Raw genomic sequence first — 17,084 nt, 5'->3', positions numbered from 1 at the left:
GAAATCACCGATGCTGATAAGTGGAGAGTACAGGTCTCGAGGTGATTGCAGTTCTTGCCACCGGCGCAGCGTCACGGGGATTCCAATCTCATTCGCGGACGTAAGAGCCATCTGTCGCCACTCAGATGCAACTACTTCGTCTCTGTTCCTTGTTCGTGGTCCGCTCTCTGCTTAGGCCAGTTGGGAAACGGCTGGGCAAAATACAGGACCAGGAGTGTTTGAAATACTAAATGCTGCTGATAATTAATCACAGTTCTAATGATAACGAAGATAATAAAAATAGATAATCTCTGATGCATAACGTCACAGAAGTATCATCAGAGCTGCTTGAAAAAGTATTTTACAAAAATATTTTTATTTTTGCGTGGGCAAATACTAAAAATGTTTTAAAAATTCTAAAAATCGTTTCATCAGGTCGGGCCACTCAGGTTTTGTATTTAAAATACCGAATACATTCTACGTAATTATTTCAAATACGTATGCTAAAATACTTACATTTAAAATACTGGACAGCCCCGTCGCGTCGGTACAAACATGAAACTTAACATTCTTTGCTGTTTGTTACGATCTTTTAGCGTTTCCGTGCATAGATAAATTCTTTGGGGAAATGTATCTTGAATATTTGATTGAATAAGATTATAAAGACTATAAAGAAAGTTTGAAAAGAGGGATTATAGCGGCTTTTATATGGCATGTTTCAAAAGTTATAGGTTTCATTTATTTACTCGTTGCATTCAATCCTCAGAACTTAAGAATGTTAGACGATGTATTATATTGTACGTGGAGGATAGTAGGTACCCGGTTTTCACTGGTCCTTTCTTTGCAGTCCTTCATTTATTACTGGAGCGCTTGTGTTGTATGTCTTCCGTGCAATCATTTTCGTTTGGATTCACCCGCTCCGATTCTGATAGCGACAGTCGCATCGATCCCCTTATACATAAGAGCCATCTGTCGCCCCTCCGTGTAACTTCTTCGTCGCTTTCCTCGTTCAACGAATAAACCGAATTGAAATGAACTCTAGCATTTTGTTATGATGCTATAGCACTAGTTTATGTACATTATATTTTACACTGAACCCTGAAATAAATACCTATTTTCCATTTCGTTGTGACACTGTATCAGTAGTTTACGTACATTAATTTTATGCATGGTATATCAACGTTGGTCTTTTTTGGAAAGATATGCTTGCTAAATATTCCAATGATATTTTATTTTGTATACAGCATTTAAAAAACTTACTTAAAATTATGTATTCGGACTTGTATACTATGCACCCCGATCGCAATAAATAGAGTTGAAGTCCTGGTAGGCCGTCTGATGCATGTCCAATTGCGAATTTGCGAAGTTTAAGCAATACATGAAGTGTGAGGGGTTCGTTTTACCTCTAAAACGTGACCATTCATGCGTTCATTTTCCTTGGAGAGAGAGCTCTTGAAAGAAATTCTGACGGATTCAATTTGAGGTTTGAAGTATTTATTTTCAGTTCATTCAAAATTATTCTCTAAGTTCATAAGTCCGATGTAGTCTACAAGACTTATTCACTCTTATATCAACAATCACAATGTAGATGTAAGGCGTTTTGAATGCCCTTCTCACGAATCAGCAATTTAAGCATACTTACCTGGCGTAGGGGCTTACCGTGATCCTTAAGGCGGTTCCCCCAGGACGAGGCTTGCCCATTGCACTCCGGGCAGGCTGACCCCTGCGATTGCCCCAAATGTGGGTAACTCGGGCGCGTAATTTTTGATAGTAGGGACTGCGTTCGCGCTGTCCCTCCCTAATCTTTCCACTGGTTTAGAGAAATGCGACCACGTCGCATATGTCTTGCGACGACGTCGCAATGCAACGTCGAGTGTGTATGCTGTAGAGGTGGACTTAGTCGGTCATTCTCGTGATCCCAATCACGGTGACCATTCATTTGAGCGACTCTGTCATGAACGGGAGGTCATGGGGGCCGATTGTGTAACTTGGCTACCTTTCGTTCGTTGGAGATCCGTTCACTCTCGATTGAGTTCCCAGTATTCGAACGTTAGCTGTAAGTGCGATTGTGTGTGGACGATCGTCAACAAGCAATCGAAAGTTACGACGTTGTCATATTTACTTGGAATTGGGAATAAGTTTCGCGATTGTTTTCCTTGAGCGCATGCGCAGTAAGGCCGAGAGTGGCTGTGTTTGTTTTGAATAGCGAAACTAAGTTAACAATATTGGTTTCAGATACAATCGGCCAATTAAGTTTATATTATTGAAAGAATTTAACTTTGCGTATAAATCAATCTTTCTCAATTCAGTATTAAATACCTTCCTTTCCGTTGGAGCGTAGCTGATATTTGGGATTAGTAGTTTTTACTCAGATATCGCTGACTATTTAGAAATGCCGCGGTAAGTCTCCATTTCGTTACTTTTGCAATTCGCTAAATAATAACTTATTTGTAATTGACTTAATTCATTTAGAGGAAATATATGAGCGGATATTCGATATTGATAGGCTCTCGTCTTCGCCTTTGTGTGTCTGTAAGGAGCAATGCCGCAGAATATTGAATATTTGCAAGAAATAAAAACTGACGAGTGTGAATTAGTACGACGTCTTAATAATAGTCGTAAGGTAAACAGTTAAAAAAGCACGTAACTCATGAAATAAATAAGTACGTTAATATTCTCAATCAAAAACATTCTCATCATCACAAACCTTTCACCTATTACTTGAAAGAAAAAGCAAATATGCAGAGTCATCTTTGATATCTCCTCTCGTCTCAAACACCCGAATATCACTTCAAAAAATTTACCCTTTTTGAGGAAACCATATCGCATCAGAGACATTAATTGAAGTACATAAACCACATAAATTCAACTTAATTTAAGACGTCATTGAGAAGTTAAAAAAAACTATTTGAATACATAAATTAAATCATTTACTTGTCAATAACTGCCCGATGATCCGAATTAAATTAAACATAGTAGAGAATATAATTTTGGCAATGTATTATAGCACAACTATAATTTACCTAATATACTATAGTGGAACCACGTTTAAATCAAGCATACAAAAAGGATAATTTCATTTGAATTGCACACACATCACATAGCGAAGCAATTGTAAACGTCCTCATCTTTGTATCGTATAGTAAACTAACACGTACAAATTGTATTTATCGATGTAATTTCACTACTTATTCACGTTATTAAAAACATAACACAATGATGTATAAATTAAATAGAATGTTTAATTCACTTAATTCCACATGAGTTAATTTCATTTCAAATGCACACACATAACACAGCGAAGCAAATGTAAACTTGCTCATCTTTATACCATAGTGAACTAATACGCACAAATCGCAATTATTTACGTCAATTCACTACAAATTCACGTAATCAACAACATAACACTGCGATTTATGAATATAATTGATTGCATAATTCACTTAATCCCAAAAAAAAGGACAAACAACGTGGCCATGAAAGGTAATAAACATTTAAATTCCATCCCAAACCTCACCTGCGAACGATTCGATAGCCTTATCGTCAAGTAATGTGTTGACGAAGAGATGCTTTCGATCGAGAGCCGGAATACTTTCGAACGTTAAGTTACACAATCGCTCCTTCAATTGTTTTCGAGATGTTGATCTAAAATCCACGGGAACCGGATCGTTACGTTCGAACGTAAAGTTACACAATCGGCCCCATGATTGTGGAAAGTGGACGGCAATCACTACCCTGTTGTCAATCATGACCCGCTGATCGCTCTCTACTTATGGGCAATACCTATGTAGCTTGTTAAACGAGACATGAGTTGTTATTATTATCATTAATCTATAAAGTTTTTTCATTGTTAAAACCAGAAACTAGTTAATTTTTAACTTAATTACTTCCAAAACATTTACAAATACAGAATGTGCCTTAAATGTTGTTTATTACACTCATTTTATTGTTTTTCAAGATACAGAATCAACGATAATATCCAATCATTCGTGGGGCATAGGGTTAGTGATCAATATTTTACTCTGGAAAGTCAATATAAATAATGGAACTGATTGAAAGGCATGAGAGAAAACTGGGCTCTCTCAAGATTTTCGGCATATCACCTGAGATATGAAGGCCATAGGTACCATGAAATGTCGATTATAGAAAACTTTACAATTATTACGAACATTGCCCCTATTGGTGATTGCAATACCATGCCATTCATCACCACGGGTGAAAGAACGGTCAATTCAGGTCGCGAGTGACGATCACCAACCGCGACATCTTCGAAGAATGATAGGGATTGGACTGTGTTTGAGAATGACCTATGCAATGAGCAATCACGAATGACCCAATGGCTGGCGATTGACGGAGAACGACCACGATCACGAATGACCTGCGTCTAGAACAATCATGAATGACCGACGATCGCGACTGATGGAGAACGTCCACGGTCACGAACGCGACGTGAGGAAATGACCCTCTCGGTCATCTGAATGATCCCGTTCACCGATCAATCTCGGAGATGACCCTGGGGGCCGATTGTGTAACTTGGCTACCTTTCGATCGTTAGAGATCCGTTCACTCTCGATTGAGTTCCCGGTATTCGAACGTTAGCTGTAAGTGCGATTGTGTATGGACGATCGTCAACAAGCAATCGAAAGTTACGACGTTGTCATATTTACTTGGAATTGGGAATAAGTTTCGCGATTGTTTTCCTTGAGCGCATGCGCAGTAAGGCCGAGAGTGGCTGTGTTTGTTTTGAAAAGCGAAACTAAGTAAACAATATTGGTTTCAGAGACAATCGGCCAATTAAGTTTATATTATTGAAAGAATTTAACTTTGCGTATAAATCAATCTTTCTCAATTCAGTATTAAATACCTTCCTTTCCGTTGGAGCGTAACTGATATTTGGGATAAGTAGTTTTTACTCAGATATCGCTGACTATTTAGAAATGCCGCGGTAAGTCTCCATTTCGTTACTTTTGCAATTCGCTAAATAATAACTTGTATCATTTGTAATTGACTTAATTCATTTAGAAGAAATATATGAGCGGATATTCGATATTGATAGGCTCTCGTCTTCGCCTTTGTGTGTCTGTAAGGAGCAATGCCGCAGAATATTGAATATTTGCAAGAAATAAAAACTGACGAGTGTGAATTAGTACGACGTCTTAATAATAGTCGTAAGGTAAACAGTTAAAAAAGCACGTAACTCATGAAATAAATAAGTACGTTAATATTCTCAATCAAAAACATTCTCATCATCACAAACCTTTCACCTATTACTTGAAAGAAAAAGCAAATATGCAGAGTCATCTTCGATATCTCCTCTCGTCTCAAACACCCGAATATCACTTCAAAAACTTTACCCTTTTTGAGGAAACCATATCGCATCAGAGACATTAATTGAAGTACATAAACCATATAAATTCAACTTAATTTAACACGTCATTGAGAAGTTAAAATAAACTATTTGAATACATAAATTAAATCATTTACTTGTCAATAACTGCCCGATGATCCGAATTAAATTAAACATTGTAGAGAATATAATTTTGGCAATGTATTATAGCACAACTATAATTTACCTAATATACTATAGTGGAACCACGTTTAAAGCAAGCATAAAAAAAGGATAATTTCAATTGAATTGCACACACATTACATAGCGAAGCAATTGTAAACGTCCTCATCTTTGTATCGTATAGTAAACTAACACGTACAAAATGTATTTATCGATGTAATTTCACTACTTATTCACGTTATTAAAAACATAGCACAATGATGTATAAATTAAATAGAATGTTTAATTCACTTAATTCCACATGAGTTAATTTCATTTCAAATGCACACACATTACACAAGGAAGCAAATGTAAACTTGCTCATCTTTATACCAAAGTGAACTAATACGCACAAATTGCAATTATTTATGTCAATTCACTACAAATTCACGTAATCAACAACATAACACTGAGATTTATGAATATAATTGATTGCATAATTCACTTAATCCCAAAAAAAGGACATACAACGTGGCCATGAAAGGTAATAAACATTTAAATTCCATCCCAAACCTCACCTGCGAACGATTCGATAGCCTTATCGTCAAGTGATGTGTTGACGAAGAGATGCTTTCGATCGAGAGCCGAAACACTTTCGAACGTAACGTTACACAATCGCTCCTTCAATTGTTTTCGAGTTGTTGATCTAAACTCCACGGGAACCGGATCTTTACGTTCGAACGTAAAGTTACACAATCGGCCCCCTGGTCACATGATTCGATCGTTCATGACCGACCCATCACTAGACTATGCTGGTATTCAACTTATTCTTAACAGATGTGATGCAGGATTAACGTCCGATGCAGTCCGCCCATACTCTCCTTTGGTTTTATGATGATATAGTGATACATGCATCTTTCTATTATGAGCCACAGATTCTTCCCTAGCAGTTTATGGTGTCGCTGGATCTCTATTCATTCGTCGACATAGCGGAGGATTAAGGGTATTACCCCTTCATAGTTTTCTGTTGTAAATAATCATGCGAGTGAAAGTCTTTAGAAAAAGGAATAAAAGCAAATTAAATTGTGTAATTATTATGTTGACCTGTGTAACCCGCCGCCCATGGGCATGTTCAGCCTAAAACGGCCGTTGCGACGCGTAGAAATAGTCGATTGTAGGGAAACTCAACTTAGCAAATGACTATTACTAATAAACAGTATTACTGCACTCTTCCACGAGTTCTTTATTCGGAGAGTGCTCTTTTTTTGACGGTTCGTGATTTACCTGGAGATTTTTTTGTGGTTTTGTGACTTCCATGTGAATTAATAAACATCTTTTATCTTAAATCCGAGATTTATATATGCTTGGAATTCACTCCTGTTGTTTGACGGACTCATTGAAAATTTGGCTAAGAATTTTCAAAGGCGTAATTATTAAAAAAAATTCAGAAACATTCTCGTTTTAAAGGTTTTATCCTCAACCTCGTAAATGCCAAAAAATTTAATTTGCCAAAATCTGTTAAAAACGCTAATATTAAATTTAAGGTACGTTAAGCTTGCGCTCATGCGATACATGTGTAATATGCCAGCCTAAAGTCAATTATCGAAGCTATGCAGTTAGAAAATGGATGGTGTGTACTTTTATCAGCTTTTTAACCGTTGTTTTAACAGGTCATGGGTCAAACAACTTTTTTCGGCATGTTGAGGCGGTAAAAAAAATGATTTCTTGATCGCCCTTTTAAGACTCGTGGTTACTCAGGAAATTGTTTATGTGTTTTGTTTTGGTCATGTTCATTAATGAACATACATTGTATATAAAGCGCGATGTCTTTAGATTGGGAATTGACTGAACTTTATTTGTCAATGATACAACGAAAATCTTCCGGGATATACTCTCTTCCACGGGGCCTTTGTCCGGAGAGGCTCTTGGTTTTACGACTCGTGGTTATTAATATACATTTTCATAAATGGGCATCATCGAAACGTCTTTCGATTGAGGAATTCACAATTATATTTTTTTCATTGACCCAGCGAAAATTTGGCTTCAACTTCTTTCTTCCACGGGCTCGTTGTCCGAAGTCAGCTGTTGTTTGCATGACTCTGGAAATAGTTGATGTCGTTTTTTACGGTAATGTTCGTTAATTAACAATTCTGTCGCCTTTTTCGTTATAACCAGATGTTTTCCGATAGGGAATTCGCTCTTATTTATTTGTCGATGACCCAACGAAAATTTTTTACAACGAAAAGATTCTTACCATTGCTGTTGCACGATTGATTGAACAAGTTGTGGTCCTCTGCTGGAGTGTCAGCATAAGCTGCAAACAAATACATATTTAAAACGTGCAGTGATCAGTTTCAATATGTTTGCTATTTAAAGGTTTCGGTTTAAAGCTACATAATGAAATGAAGTCAATAAACTACAGTAATAAATACATTATAATGAAATATCAATTTTAACAAATTTTCTCATCAGACTTCTCTACGCGTAGAGTCGATATCATCGATTTTTTTATTGGCACTAGGTTTTCTAATAAGGGTTGGATAGGTAAATGAACTAGCTTGGAAATTTTTTGTTGGTTTCAATGTGGCTCTAATTGGATATAAGTCACGTTTTCTGGCGCGGTTTTTTTTCATTCTTGTGGTCGGGAATGCAATTCGGAACTATTTCTGCCACTCTGGGTAGTTCGCGGTGTAATCTGACATTTTTCGTGATTGGCCATGCTTTCTTAATTTTGCAATTTCCCTCGCTGCGCCTATTTTCGGCCTTCCGTATGAATGATTTTCGCTTTCATTCTCGCGCTCTTGAGTGATACCAATGATCTGGTCGCGCCAAGGCCATATATGTTATGTGAAAGGTTCTGACAACCCTACCCGGCGGCCATTTTGATTCCCGAGGCCGACGATCTTTGCTTGTATGTGAACGCTTACTACTCGCCAAAGTTACTGTTTATTTTCTTTTAGCGACAGAATGAAGGACTTTATTGTTTCGATAGTACTCCTAATCATAGGCGGATCTAGGGGGGGCAACGGGGGTACCAACCCCCCCCCCCCCCCCCCAAACCCTTAAAAAATTCTCAAGACTTTTAATAAGGTCCCTTTATCATTGCGTTCATTTGTATTACGAGGTATCCTTAAGCCCCCAGAGCAAAATCCTGGATACGGCCTTGCTTGTGCCCCCCCCCCCAGAAAGAAATTCTGTGACCGCCCCTGCTTCTAATTACTAATGTATCGTCTCTCAGCAGCGAATGTACTCCTGAAGAAAGTAACAACGGTGTAGGGTACTTCAAAATGTTTGGAAAATCTCTGCATTCGTATTTAGAAAATGAGGCAATTCATCTCCTATTTGTGGCATCAACGCGTAGAAAACTGAGCGAAAATTAATGAGCGGTGATGGTCCAACGAATGCTAGCACGTTGATTAAAGTTGAAAAGGAAGCAAATGTTCAACTATTTTTAAAGACTGGCAATAATTGCTTAAAAAAATGAAAATTTGAGTTGAAACAATCCAGTGTACTAAGTAGACATATAGTGCTACATATACTATATAAATAATAATATATGAAATGAGTTATGAAATATAATGTACACGAATAAAAATAGTGTTCCTCAACCTTAATTAAGCCTGGAAAAAGTATTACTAATAATCTCTGCTAATGGTAATAAATATTTAGTAAAACCAACAGCATTGAATACGCACGTTATTTCTTTCTATCAATTTAAGGGCAGTTCTGCAGATTGTGATAAGGCACTTCAACTACGAGGCAGTCACGTCACAGGCTAGAATACAGTTCGATTACCTTTTTTATGATTACTGGAACAGTCGATCATGGTGCGAATCAGCAGGGGTCTGACAAACCTAAAAACAAGGCGCGAGGAAATTCAGCTTTGATTAAAAAATGGGAGTGAAAATTGGAAAAAAAACTTTTTATTTCACAACTTTTCTCATGAAAACACTTCGGCTACCATGGCCTTGTGGTCGAGCAGTTTTTTTATACTCTTCAGTCAGGGCTTTGGCATGTACGTCAATCCTAAAGCAAAAGAATTTGCGCAAAAATAGAGACCGAATATCATGACATTTCACCAACTCTGGTGTCGCAACATTCATTTTTTTACACAAAAATTCTACAACATTACACCTTATTGTGCCCAGAATAGCCTTATAATTTTCAAAAGCCCCTTCTGCCTCTTTGCTGAGCTCCCAACACCACTTGCTGGGTCTTATGAGAGCACCTCCTTCTTCTCCTTTTTGGTCAACAAGGAGGTATTGCTGGAACCCGCATCACTCCCATCCCCACATAACATATTGATGCAGGTGTCACACTGTACCAACCCGCAAACCTGTTTCACCACGAAACCACTTAAATAGTATAGGGAGCCCTGATCTACTGCATCCAAAGGAGTAATTGGTCGATGTCCCTCCTCTCGCTCCCTCAAAATTAGTCGATGTCTCCTCCTCTTGGACCTCCTCTACCCTTGGTCCAGAAACATTGAGGAAGTCTGCCAATTGAGCTCCCTCATCGGGATCACTATTCCCTTTGAAGGGGACAAGCATAAATTGACCAATGCTTATAATTTTGATGGCATTTTTGAATTGAACTGGGGATGGAATTGGGTTTTAACCCGCACACAGGAGAACAAATTCTCTAGTGAGTCCTGGCAAAACCTTGACGTTAAAACATAATGAAATGAACAATCATTTAATAGATAATGTTGTATTTGCAGCATAGTCTCTGTAGTCAATTTAATTCCAGTCTGGACAGGTTTCCACTTGCCATCCCCAACACTCATCCTTTCGGTTACTCCCACAAAGTATTTCAAAAATTGAATACTTTTCTCATATACATCCAGTCTAAGTTTACTGAGAGCCATTACAGTGTTCCTTGAGCACATTAACTCAAACCACCTATCGACTTGCTCAAAAAACCAAGCGGTGGTGAGAAATTCATTATTCCAACCTAAGTGCACCACACAGTACCTAATTCCAGCAGCAACATCATGGCTCATCAGTTCTCTTGCAGTGCGCACCCTCATTTTTTGGTATTGCCTCACTTCCACATGTCCCTCGATCAACTTGGGAACTATTTTCAGTTCCCTGCTCGCCTGCAATTCTATAAGTTTCCTCACAGGATCTAATGAAACTCTACTACTAGGTAAACCATTATCCCTTACATCATTTTCATTAATACAAATAAATTTGCCATCAAGAAGGTGGTTGCGCAAATTCTTAATTATATGACAAACATCTGCCATGAAATATACCTTAGAGCCAGTGTTACTTGGATGAGGAAAAGTATTTGAAGTTACTGAATACTTCCCACAAGTAACTCCGAACTCCCTCCACACAGCCCGATTACAACTTCCCATGTCACAAGTAACACAAGTTACCAACAAGCCAATATCGAAGGTTTTTTCAGTTAAATTAATAATAATACCCTTTACATCAACGCTATTGAATGAATTGCCTGTATAGTGGTAAGCCACTGTTTGTTTCCATCGTGTAGAAACCCCAGCCAACATAAAAACCAAGGCATGCGTCGCCACTGCCTCAGAAGGAGGCAGTGTCGTGTAACCAAACAAGGTTTTAGAGCTCCTGTCAAGCTCCACTCTTTCCTCAATGGCCATTTAATCCATTAACAGAACGCACATTCGCTCCTTCTCATTCATGAAGTCCACCTTAATTCGGAGGAATTCAAAAATCTCCTCTTGGACTCCAGGATAAAACTTAAAACCCTCGAGCCTTCTGCTCAGAGTTCTATCACTGGGCAAGGCACTGGGTAATTTAGCTTTAAAATGCAATTATAGCCTTTCATACCGCACGCAAATCTCAGCTGTAGTGCACTTTTTACAGTGATGTTTGACCATTTGTGCCCCTTCCTTGATTTCTTACCCAGCGCTAGTATTTGGTCGGGGTTGAGGAAGTCATTTAGGGCTTTAGTGGTCCTCTTCAATAGGGTGGTTTCCTATTATTTTTTTATTGCCTAAATCGAAAGATTATTACTCCTGGAGTACGTATTTCACGCTTTTAGATTTTTAAATGACAATATCTATTTTTCGCGATTAAATGAAAAGTGAAAATTTACAAGCGCGCGAAAACGCGACGCGTGAGTAGGAATCATAGAGTTTACATTACTATTACGTGTAGAGTATTTATGGTAGGAATGATGGGAAATCTCTCCGTACGTCGTATTTCTGGTTCCCCCTCCGCCCGGTGAGGTGACCTTGAGGCGAGGCTTAGCGCTGATACGTCGCAGGCTGCCAGCGGGTAGCCTAGTGCCCTGCCGCCTGGTAGCGCTTGGCTTAAATAAGGAATTAATACCTTATCAAACGAGGAAAACTTTCCGACCTTGGCCAGTTTTAATAAGTGATTTTTAAGACATGTTTCCCTGAGATCTGTGACTCATGCATGCATTGGTAACCTCAGACGATGTATAACTCCTTTATTCTCCTATAGAAACTAGGTCCCTGTGACGTCACGTGGAGTGGCATCGCATGGGCGCCAATCTGGCCCTTTTCAAATGAGGATAAAAATGGACCATTGCCATTCGTCTAAACCGGCATTTATAAAACGAAATAATTTGTATATTATGAATACACTAATGGTGGGTAACGAATCGCAATTATTACCTTTTGTTTTCTTTGATGAAGGAAACTACCCTATTGCTGCTCCAAAGTCCTCACCTTCCTTTGCAATGATAAGACTTTCGATTCCAGCCGTTTAATTTTCTCATCCTTGTCCTCCTCTGTCCCTTCTGCCTGATCCAAAACTGGAGCTTCAGCTGGAGCAGTAGCTTCAATGGAAGCTGTAGCTAATACTGGTTCATCCATACTGGGGTCCAGGAATGATTCATTATCTGAAATATCCATGGATGATTCATGAATTGCAATGGTTCATTCTATGTGCAATCCACCAAGTTTTAATCTTTTTAAGAGTTAAATATTAGAATCCTTAACTTAATAGCTTAGGAAATAAAGAAATTTATCCCTGAATGCCTATATTTTTCACTTGGATTTTTAAAACACAGGTTTCGAATGACTGATCACTAAGGAAAATACAATGGAATCTAAACTAAAAAAATTTTAGTGATGTCTAATGCGTGGACATATATCATCACATTCCTTTATAACCAAATCTCATAAATATTTTCATCGGAGGTTTCACTAACATAGTTATTCAAGTCCACAGTCATCAACTACACAATCAACCTTTCATCCGTTCCTTATTTACAATTATAACTGAAATAAATTAGTCATCTAGGCCCTGAATTATGCCATCGCTCGTTACAGAGAGAGATTTTATACGTGGATATCTTAAATACGTTTTTACCAATACTATATATACCAGATAAAATAGCAATCATATTCACCAATCAATAGGGAACAAACATCTCTTTTTGCTGGTGGCTTTCGAGGAGCTTTCGCGGGTCGGTGAGCGAAAATCTCTGGGATGGCAAATGTTTTAAGGAGTTTACGACCATCAGCTCTCTTGTTTTCAAAATGATCAGAACTAAAGTGAGCCTATTAAAAAAGAAAAGAAATCGTAAATTTTAATCTTCTAATCTGATTACAAATCAAAATAACACATGATGCATAAATAACATCAGCACATTATCTTTTCATTCAACGTTTTCCTTGTGAAAAACGTTCTCGGGCATTCGTTCATGAGCAGTTTGCAATCAGCGTGAAACATCAATATAATTCCGAATTCGCTTAGCATAAAGCTGTGATCATTTACGTACTATCACTTACAATAGAATACTGTCTCATTGAAAGAAAAGTTTAGTGAACACTTACCTCGCATACCATGCTGTACGGCGTGGGCTTTCAATCATCGCGGCGAATCTTAGCAATCCAAATTTTCTTCCGCTCGGGATCTGCAGGAAACCGAAATAACCTAAATCCCTATTCCGATCGATTATTGCATCCAACAGCACTACAGCAAGGCATGATCTCGCAGTCAACGAAATAGTATGCTTACTATTTCGTTGCCTTGCAATGTGCGGATTTCGATTACTATTTAGATCAAATATGAAAATTAATTTGATCTGAACGTTTGTAATCCTTGTAAGATTTCAGAACGGAGTAAAGCGGCCAGATAAAACGTTTCCAGAAGACACGAAATACTCGAGAACACCAGTATCAACCTGTCGCAAAGGAATAAACAAATAGATTGAGGAATCAATATGGCGTCGGTGAACACCGTTGTCAGGAGAGGGCCCAACAATGGTTGTCAGAACCTTTAACATATATGGCCTTGGGTCGCGCCAGAGTCCTCTATATTGCCATATAATAACTACGGGTCGCGCTGGACATGAGAGCCATCTCTTGCCATTCGGTGTAACTACGTCGTCTCATAAATTCTGGAATCTGCTTCCGCTCTGATGTACCGGTCGACACAAACGTCTGTTAATCCGTTATTTGGACTTTTTACTATATTTTAGCTGTAGCATTTACACGTATTTGGAAGGGTGTATCCCTTTGGGGGTTAGCTTAAGTTTGGCTAAGGCGTTCGAGATAAAGCAATGCGACCATATTTCAAACAGGCATTGTGCCTCAAATATCCTCCACAAGTGGGATGCTGCCCTGGAATTATGCGAAAATAAATTGAAAACTCCTTCTTTACCAACCCTTTCTGTCTCTTTCCATCTAATGAAGCTTTATAAATATCCTCTACGAAAAAACTATTCTTATTCCCTAAGAAAATATGGCCAAAAACGGCCACGAAACGTTGGCCTACAAACCGATTAAGTAACGCAGGGCACATCAAAAAAAAAAAAAAAACATAACCAGCAACTGCAATGACCCGCAAGAGCTTCAACTAGGAAAAATTGAACTGAAGTTGCTTGCCATGTGTAAGCTTATCAGTTAAATATTGTTATAACTCTTCCCCGTAATCTTCAAAACGTAAGTGTATATAATTAAAGATCACAAACCCAGTAGGCTAACACAAGTGAGTACCACGATAGCCTCAAGCGGCGGGATGTTGAGTAATTTAGAGGCGAAAATCTTAGTTATCTCGGCATCTACACAATACCCTGCACATAAGTGAATCCAGAAGTGAATTATCACCATCATGCACCAGAGAATTAAAATTTACTTCAACGACCATGCTCTACGCAAAATATAAGCGTCATCTACATCTACCTAATACACTTCAAGCCACCTTTAGGATGTTTGGAGGGCGAACGCTTAATTTGACGCATATGCTATGGGATTAATCCTACTAATGTAGGTAATTTGCCTATGTAGAACGTGCAAGCCAAACATTCTGTTAGAAAATCTAGTTGCTAAGCTACATTAACCTAACTATATGTAAGTCCTAACGCTGACGTTTTCGTCTATGTTCGCTCGTGGATTAAAACGACATTATAAATCTATCTGTTCTACAGGCTATTTTCCTTTTTTTATTTTTATGACCGTTGTATGTTGGTTGTCGTAAAATATGACTAGCGTCGTCGAAAAAATGAAGTACTCTTGAATTTATATTTCTGTATGTTGGTGATTTAAAATTTACTTACTGCATGCTGGTAATTAATCACCCCCTGCCAAACATCCTAGAGGTGGCTCGCAGGGTATTATATAGCTGTACATAGTAGTTTGTCATATTTATAATCTATGGTCTGACAGTGACTCCCATCCGAGTTGTTCTGATTGTAAGAGGTCAATAGCACTAACGAGACTATAATAACGACTTTTCACGTACCAGGCTGCTCTTCTCTGTACACTTTATAACTCTGTTTTTCAGCCTAATGAGGATCATTTCCTATCTCAGGCCTCAGCTTATTTCATGAGGATCCCAAGCACTGGCGGCATGTTCCAAATCGGATTTAACGGGAGAGAAGTAATAAAATTACACGGATAAAGTCTCTTATTGATCGTGGAAAAAAGATATTCTTAACGTACCTTTTCTACTATATATTTATATATTATTTAATTTTTAATGTGATCTACCGGATTTGTTGGCTTTCGTTGGATATGTCAAATTTCGTCGGAAAATAAATTGATCTTGAAGTTACATAATAGGTTTACTCTAGTTTTCAATCTACGGTCTGACGGATATTCCCATCCGAGTTTATCTAAGAGCTCAATGGAGCACGTGTACTGTTGTGGGTGTATTGTGTTGCCTGTGTGAAATAGAAACTTAAAACTAATATTTACAACAGGAATATTGGCTATTTGGTTGCCATTACATCGGTAGCAAATCAATGTCAATACATTTTAAACATGTTTTTTTGTTAATTATCATTATATATTATTTAATTTTTTGTATTAATTTTTCACAAATATTTTATTATTTTTTTGCCAATTCTTTTTTATCATTCTAAGTATTTATATGTTTTATCTTTGCTGCATAGCATTAGCAAAGAGATTTTCATGTTTTTTTATAAATCAGTTATACAAACAAATATATACCTTAGAAGTTTGAATTTATGAATATGAAAGCTACGATTAGGAGGTCACGACAAGAGTAACTTGATGAGGCAGTGTATGTGTCGTTGGAATATGAGGATCATAATTCCAGGTGTCTGTAAGTAATGTATTTTTGGTGCTCTTCAGCCTGGACTTAGAATTATTGATTAAATGGGAAATAAAATCATTTATTATGGGGAGTTTATGCAAAGTTAGGATGTCTGAGATTCCTACAAGACGACTAGTATGAAGAAGATGCCGAATTGATTTGTTCTGGAAGATATATAAGGCTCTTGTATAGCCGTATTCGAGATCTGTGGGAAAGTGGAGAAGTAGGGGTGGAGAGACCGGAGATGGCTTGACGCACAGCTATTGCTTTACTGGTGCAATATTTCAGATGAGGGATAACGGCTAATTTACTGTTGAAAATCACTCCTGGTAATTTGACCGTGGCTGCTCTTGGTATCGCTTGTTTTTTGAAATGTGGTTATGTGCGTGAATTGTGTGTTGTGAGGTATGAAAAGTGAACGTGTATGCTTTTTGTTGCGTTTATTTGAATTTTCCATGAGAGAGTTCATTTCTGTAAGAGTTTTAAGTGTGCATTTAATTTGTTAATGTTGGTGTCTCCCTTCAGTGATGTAGCCGCGATAGCAGTTTCGTCAGCGTACACGTGTAAAGTGGTTTTAGATGTAGATGGCATGTCGGTTACAAAGAGTGTGAATAATAACGGACCTAGCAATGAGCCCTGCAGAACGCCTGCCTCCATGGGCCTAAGAGATGATAACATTGGTCCTTCGGCGACGCGGAAGTGTATTACTTAGATAGGAAATTAAAAAGTTAATGTCTGAACGGGGGAATATTAGCAGGTGTAGTATGTAAATTATTCCCCTGTGCCAAACGTGGCCAAACACGGTCAAAAGCCCATGCCACATCAAGGAATACCGCATCCGTAGAGAAATAGCGATTAAAGGAATGGCTAATTTTTTCTACAAGGTGGAGTAGTATGGCGGACATTTTACGTCTGAAACCAAGCTGATCAGGCCGGATTATTTTATGATCAGAAGAAGAAGATCCAAGGCGTAATAGAATAATAGATTCAAATACTTTAGAAAGATTAGAATAGTGAAATGAGACGAGAAATGGGACCAGTAATTTTGGGATCTTTGCCCAGTTTGGGTATTAAAATGATTTTAGGTTGTTTCAATGTACTGG

The 17,084-nt window shown here is 38.0% G+C and overlaps 1 long non-coding RNA gene and 1 other non-coding gene across 2 annotated transcripts; one reads left to right on the top strand and one right to left on the bottom strand.

Moving 5' to 3' along the window:
• Nucleotides 1–1,613: 1,613 nt before the first annotated feature.
• On the top strand, nt 1,614–1,776 carry LOC124173808. The gene has a single exon (XR_006868769.1). It is a non-coding gene; the product is annotated as a U1 spliceosomal RNA (small nuclear RNA).
• A 10,377-nt stretch (nt 1,777–12,153) lies between these two features.
• LOC124153450 lies at nt 12,154–12,914 on the bottom strand. Its single transcript, XR_006863653.1, has 2 exons — nt 12,830–12,914; nt 12,154–12,316 (listed from the first exon to the last, which is right to left on the bottom strand). It is a non-coding gene; the product is annotated as an uncharacterized LOC124153450 (long non-coding RNA).
• Nucleotides 12,915–17,084: the final 4,170 nt, after the last annotated feature.

The sequence above is a fragment of the Ischnura elegans genome, chromosome 1, assembly GCF_921293095.1.
Source record: "Ischnura elegans chromosome 1, ioIscEleg1.1, whole genome shotgun sequence".
Taxonomy (NCBI): domain Eukaryota; kingdom Metazoa; phylum Arthropoda; class Insecta; order Odonata; family Coenagrionidae; genus Ischnura; species Ischnura elegans.
This window is presented reverse-complemented; position numbering and strand designations above follow the sequence as displayed.